Below are 6,791 nucleotides of genomic sequence, written 5' to 3'. Positions count from 1 at the left end.
ATGAGTCAATGGCAGTGTTTACAATTACAATATCTATTGACATACCAATTTGGACCTGCAGCATTTTCAGCCTTAGAAGTATCTAATCTACCACAAGTGATTATTAAATTCCATAATACAAAAAAAAACCCTATAATTACTCTTTATAAAATTCAGTTGATGATTGATCAATTTGATATACCAATTTTAATGGTTGAATGGAATTTTAAAAATTAGAGATTCTTATTTTGCCTAGACAGTGGGAAGAGGTGTTAATTTCTTCTCAAGACAAGGCTTGAGTAAATTGTCATGTTGTTGGAAATACAATGAAATTAATGCTTCATTTAAACATAAGTTTGTACAGTGTCCTAGAATAGTCCCTTTTAGGGAAGAACTTCTTAACTTTGAGACAAGGTCTAATTTTCTCAGATGTTCATATTTTTTTTAACTGTGTTCCTATCACATGGAAATTGACATCTGGACAAATAAACTGGATTCTCTTTGTCCTGCTTAGAGCTTATTCTTCAGTACTAGAAAGATAAAAATATGGCCCTAATTACTAAATCATCTGCAGGATACAAACAAATTATATATTGATGTATACTAGATATGGATGATTGTAATGAAATATGGTTACCATTTGTTTGAATGCTTATGTAGAATGAATATATATATAATGCCTCCATGAATTATGCCCTGTATGCTTTTTATTTCTTTTTCGTGTTTTCCTTGGTTTTATTTTTTATTTCTTCATAAGTCTGTGTATTGCTTTTTTTTCCCGTTTCTTTTTACATATTCAATTAATAAATGCAGTAAAAGGCATTTTTTATCTTTTTCACTTTGTGTTTACTTCTGCCTGCTCCTCCATAGGCAGATGTCCATTTTCCCAATTTTTTATGTATTTTCAGGTATACAGATCCATTCTGGCAGTTGGCAGGCCACTGGGATTGCCCACTTCATGTAGCTCTATCCCTTGATCCAGACAGGCTGAAGTTTGGAAATGATAAGCTAAAAAGAAAAAAAGAATTGGAAAAAAAGAATTGATGAGAAAGTAAGTTGCACATGCATGAACACCAAGTGTCCAATCACACCTGTCTACTAAAGCTATTCCTAATGGCATACTGAATAAGAAATCAAAACTCTGCGTGTTGACTATCATTCCAGCCTGGAACGATTTTCAACAGGATGTGCTACTATGAGAACCTGGTGGTATGGAAATCTGGATTCTTCTGCCGTCCTCTGTAGTAGACATTGCCATTACCAGGACTGGTGAATGCGTGGTCCATCAAACATTGCTGAACTACAGCTCCAAGCTGCCCAGATGCAGGAGTGAATGCCCTGTGGACAAGACTTTTGGAAGCTACCTAGCCAGTTGGTTCAACACTGTCTCTTCAGCTGAACTGCTTGCTAGGTGGAAATTACTGTATATGGTGATGCTCAGGACTCCTGGAGAAAACTAGTGGGGTGGGCAGCACTGAAAAGAAACTCCTCTAGAAAAAGTAAGATAAAGTTTCGTGTTCCTTAAAAAAAAGTTTGAATTGCCCCTATAGGGTGAATTCACTTTCTGCAATTGCAAAATGAAACTGGTCATGAACATTTTAGAATGATTATGGCATTTTACAATGATAGGATACTCCCCACTATATTACCAGATAGACATCCTGCATCTCTATGGTAGAGACCAACAGAGACAATTTGTTCATCCATGATTTATGGTGGGGGCGATGGGCAAACTAAGCCAATTCTAACTTAGGCAAAAAAACATGGTTAAATAAACCACTGCTTAGGTCTTGGTAGTCAGTCTCCAAGCCCTGGAGAAAGGCCAAGAAGCCAAATGTTTTAAAGAAGCAGGGCCAAGAGAGATGGGACCAAGAACTCCTCCATAATCTCTTTCTTGGGATTGAACTTGTGATTTAATGCAAGCTTCAGAGAGACTAGATAGATAAATATTTGTGCGTTTGAGTCAGTGTTGACTCCTCGGCGAGTCCCTGCAGTTTTCTTGGCAAGATTTTCAGAAGTGGTTTGCCCTTGCCTTCTTCTTCCTAGGGCTGGGAGAGAGGGAGTAACTGGCCCAAGGTCACCCAGCTGGCTTCATGTCTAAGGCAGAGAACTCAGTCTCCCAGTTTCCAGCCTGGTGCCTTCACCACTACACCAGACTGGCTCTCCCAGGGAGACTGCAGGTTACTAAAGATTATTGCATAATGTACAATGAAAGAATGTTTAATGAAAGAACACCCACTCACACCCCTTAGCTACCTGGTAACTAAAATAAGTGCAGGAACTCCACTTGTCACAATTAACCTGATTTTTTTCCTGTCAAAATACTGGGTTTTTTGTTTTTTTTTTGCACAGTGTTCTTAAATGCATGCAGAAAGAGCCTGTACTACTACCACATTTACATTAAAGGAAATTCCAACTGCTCCTATTTTACCTGACTCTCATTTCATGCTTCACACATTTAATATATGTGTGTGTGTGTGTGTGTGTATATGTGTATGTATGTATGTATATATGTATGTGTGTGTAGGTGTCTATATGTGTGTATGTATATATGTGTGTATGTGAGTGTGTGTGTGTGTGTGTGTGTGTATATATATATATAATTTTTAAAAGAAAAAAAAAGGTAAGCAAGAGAAAGGAAAAAGGAAAAAAGGAAAAAAAGTTGATACAGAAATATAATATCAGTGATTGGACCAAGGAATAACGAAGATTTTATGGTTAGTGCCCAGTATATCATTGATGAGAAATTAAGCATAAAAAGCAAAGTATATTCAGTTGTTTCAACAATGTGAGAAGGGGTTTGAATCTCTGAGCTCATGCTTCCCTCTTAACTGGCGCGAGGGTGCTGCTTCACCCAAGAATGAGATGCAGCTGCCTTTGCGCTGATGTCTACAAAGATCAGTCAGCCAAAGAACTTTCCTTGTTTGAAACAGTAAAACAAGAGCTGTTTCTCCTAGGGCCTGAACGCTTTAAATATCAATATAACGAGAACCAACTGATTTAATTCTGAGCAAAACAACCAACTGAAAAAAATGAGGTAGGGGAAGCACACAGAGCATAATTGCTGCTGCTGCTGTTGATATTATTATTATTATTAGTATTATTATTATTATTATTATTCCACCTTGTTTATATATAACTCAAGGTGGCAAAGATATCTAATACTCCTGCCCTATATTTTCCCCACAATGGCAACCCTGTGAGGTGGGTTGGGCTACAGTACAGTACTATCCAACCACTTTCTTCTGTTGGCTTCTCCTATTGTCACCACCAATACCTGGATCGGTTTCCCAGGAGTTCTGCTGCTGACAGACAAGCAAAGTGGCAGAGTATTGAGTCTCGTTCTCCAGCATTCCATTGGGCTGGAAAGAACGAAAACCAGCTTCTCCTGTGCAGACTTAACCAAGGCACACAGTTCACTTGCCTTTCGGGCCTATTATATTTTGCCTATTTTGGAAGCCTGCACTGACTTTACGATTTTCCATTTATCTGAAGAAAAACTTATTGTAATTCCAGGCTTACCAATTCTGTCGCCCCAGAACAGTGAGCTAGAACCTGAAAAAAGCAGTTTAATGAGATGTTCGACTGTGAAACACAACAGAAGATAAGGCAGCTTCACTTGCGTTGCTATATATATATATATATATATATATATATATATATATATATATATTTTCATTCTAGCCCAGTGCTTCTCAAACTTTTTCCTTCATTATCCAAAACCCTAACTTCAAACGGCCACTGAACAAATGGTCATAACTCGAGGACTACCTGTATTATGAAAACAATATCACTGAATGATCTTTATGTCACTTCAACAAATTACCATTGGTAATTTCATCAATTTTCATCTGAATAGGAATACTTTGGGAGATTTTTGAATATATTTTAGTATCCATTGCAATCTTTAAGTCAATTTAAATGTCCCTGTTGTGATTGGATAACGGGCTTGTATGTCGCTACCCAAAGAAAAACCAGATTTGGGAAGCACTGCTATACCCAATCATGGTTCCCTAGTGAATATATGAGACTGGTACCACTTTCAAAAAACAGGAGAGACCCTTATTGCAACCTCTTGGGTAGAACTTTTTGTCTTTCTAAAATGCTGCTGGCCCAACTTCTAAGACTGTGGAAATAGAATCCTCCTTCATTAATTTAAAAGAGAAAGAATCAAATGGAGATGCTTATCAGCCAGGCAGCAGACTGAGCAAAGACATGAATCACCCACTCACATGCTACTGTCAGGTTCAGCTCAAGAACAGCAACGAGGCAATCCAGTACAGTTCAGTTCCTTTATTAGCTCACACCTAATAGACAGAAACTCGCCAGACTAAACCTATGCCAAAGCAACGAGTGGATATACCCCGTGAGACTCTAGGGAGGGGCCAGTCTCATCCTCTTCGTCTTCCTATGGACTCTTGCTGCGGGCTGAGGAGGCGCTTGCCCTGGGATGCCTCTCCCCCCTCCTGCCAACCTGGAACTTCCATTCCGGAATCTTCCATGCTCATGCCATCCATTACATCTACACAATAAAAAATGGATCATATTTACATTTACATTCATGCAATGATTTCTAAATTTGCACTATATAGAGAAATTATTATTCATATTTATTATTCATTTATTAAACCAATTTATATAGCTGCCCATCTCACCACAGGGTATTGTTTAACAAAGCTAAAAACAATCAATAAATTGTTGATTTAAGGTGCTGGTGTTGACCTTTAAAGCTCTTCATGGCACGGGGCCAGGCAATACGTTATAAAAATCAAAATAGAAAAAGAATAAAAGGATGTTAAAAATAAGGGAGCCACCTCACTAATTCCCCTGTCCCCTAGGGTCCCCAGGCCTGCTGGCATAACCAGATCTTGAGGGACCTCTGGAAGCTCAACAATGACTAGGCCAACCTCACCTAAAGGGGGAGAAGATTCCACAATGCAGACACCACAGCAGAAAAGGCCCACCTCCTGGGGCCTGCCAAATGTAGGTCCCTAGGCAACGAAACCCATAACATGCCCTCTCTGCTGGATCTGATAGGATGGGCAGATGAAATTGGGGAGAGGCAGTCCCTCAAATAGCCTGGCCCCGTGCCATGAAGAGCTTTAAAGGTCAACACCAGCACCTTGAATTGGACCTGGAAACAAATTGGTAACCAATGCAGCTCACAAAGCAGAGGTGTAATGTGTGTTATACTAGAAACACATATAACTGCTTGCACTGTTGCATTTTGCACCAGCTGAAGTTTTAAGATACTCTTCAAGGACAGCCCCATATAGTACGCATTGCAGTAATCTAACCAGGAGGTGACCAGGGCATGAGTGACCATGAGTAAGTCCCTCTGATCTAGGAATGGGTGCAACTGGCGCACAGTACGAAGTTGTGCAAAGGCCCTCCTAGCCATGACTGCCACCTGCTCTTCGAGCAGGAGTCGTGAGTCCAGGAGGACCCCCAGACTGCGCACAGGGTCTGTTTGGGGCAGTGCGACCACATCCAGTACCAAAGATGGTAAGCTCCTAGAACCAGAGGGGCTCAAAACCCAAAACTACTCAGTCCTACCAGGGTTCAGTTGAAGCCTGCTGTTCCCCACCCAGATTCTCACACCCTCCAGACACCTAGGTAGGACTTCGCTTAATTTGCCAGGGGCAGAGATATACAACTGAGTAACATGAGCATACTGATGATACCTCACCCCATGGCGACAGATGAGCTCACCCAGTGGTCTCATGTAGATGTTGAATAGGAGAGGGGGTGGGGGCGGGATCTCTCCTCCCCAGTCACCACTGACTGGAACCAACCCTGGAGAAAGGAGGTGAATCAGCACAATACCATGTCACCCACTCCCAATTCTCTGTCCAGAAGGATACCATGGTTGATGGTATCAAAAGCCACTGACATGCTCCCTCATTTGTCCTCTTTTCCAATGATGAAGTGACCATTCTAATAAATGTCCTTATCTGGCAGATTTGAACTGAGAGGAGAGAAAATTCAACAGTAGAATGAACCATGAAATGCAAGAAATAAAGAAATTGTTTTCTAGTGCTACTAGATCTGGGCTGCAAAAATCTGAACCACCATTAGATAGCAGCAAAGATAGACATAAACTATTTGTTGCCATCTGGTGCTCTTCTGGGTTCTTGCAGTCCAGATCTGGTAGCCCTAATATTTCCACATGTTGCTGAACTGTAACTCCCAGGACGGCCAGTGGTTTAAGATGCTACTGAAAGTTGGAGATCAGCCTGATCTGGAAGGTTCAAAGTCCCCCAGTTCTGGTCTAAGGTGCACAAAGATAACATCAGGAAGAGCTTTCAGAAAAACAATTCATGATGATACCATTTTCCTAGTTGGCTATACTAGCTGAGCAATTATCATGGGAGAAACTCCCAACAGATCAAACTACCTACCTCTAGAAAGTTTGTTTGAAAGCATATGCCAGCCATCTTTAATGCACACGAAGAGCTTGGCAATGAGAGGTCCTCCAGACCTCGTTGAGGGACAACTCCCAGCAGCCCTTGCCAGTATGGACATAGTGAAGCATCTTGGGAATTGTAGTTTAAATAAATGGGGGGTCACAGGTTCTCCATTGCTTTGCAAAAGCTTGTCACTTTTAACAGAAATCCTAAAAGGTCTAAAAAGTCAGTGGAATTTCATGGAGTTTATTCCTGGATAAATGTGTTTAGGAATGCAGATTAAAGCACCATAAGATTCAACATGGTGTTTGCTTCAGTGAAGTAAAATGGCTACGGGCGGGGGAGCGAGGGGGGGGTTCAGGTTTCACTTGCTCTTCAGCCTTTTCCATGCAGCGTTAGCCTAAA

At 40.7% G+C, this 6,791-nt stretch overlaps 1 long non-coding RNA gene across 1 annotated transcript; it reads right to left on the bottom strand.

Annotated features, from left to right (window-relative positions):
* Window positions 1-664: 664 nt before the first annotated feature.
* Window positions 665-6,449, bottom strand: LOC148216992 (uncharacterized). Its single transcript, XR_015797805.1, has 3 exons — window positions 6,381-6,449; window positions 4,343-4,501; window positions 665-987 (listed from the first exon to the last, which is right to left on the bottom strand). It is a non-coding gene; the product is annotated as an uncharacterized LOC148216992 (long non-coding RNA).
* Window positions 6,450-6,791: the final 342 nt, after the last annotated feature.

The sequence above is a fragment of the Python bivittatus genome, unplaced genomic scaffold, assembly GCF_059951505.1.
Source record: "Python bivittatus isolate LINGU-HERP-01145 unplaced genomic scaffold, Pbiv_v1 ctg000020_np1212, whole genome shotgun sequence".
Taxonomy (NCBI): Eukaryota; Metazoa; Chordata; class Lepidosauria; order Squamata; family Pythonidae; genus Python; species Python bivittatus.
This window is presented reverse-complemented; position numbering and strand designations above follow the sequence as displayed.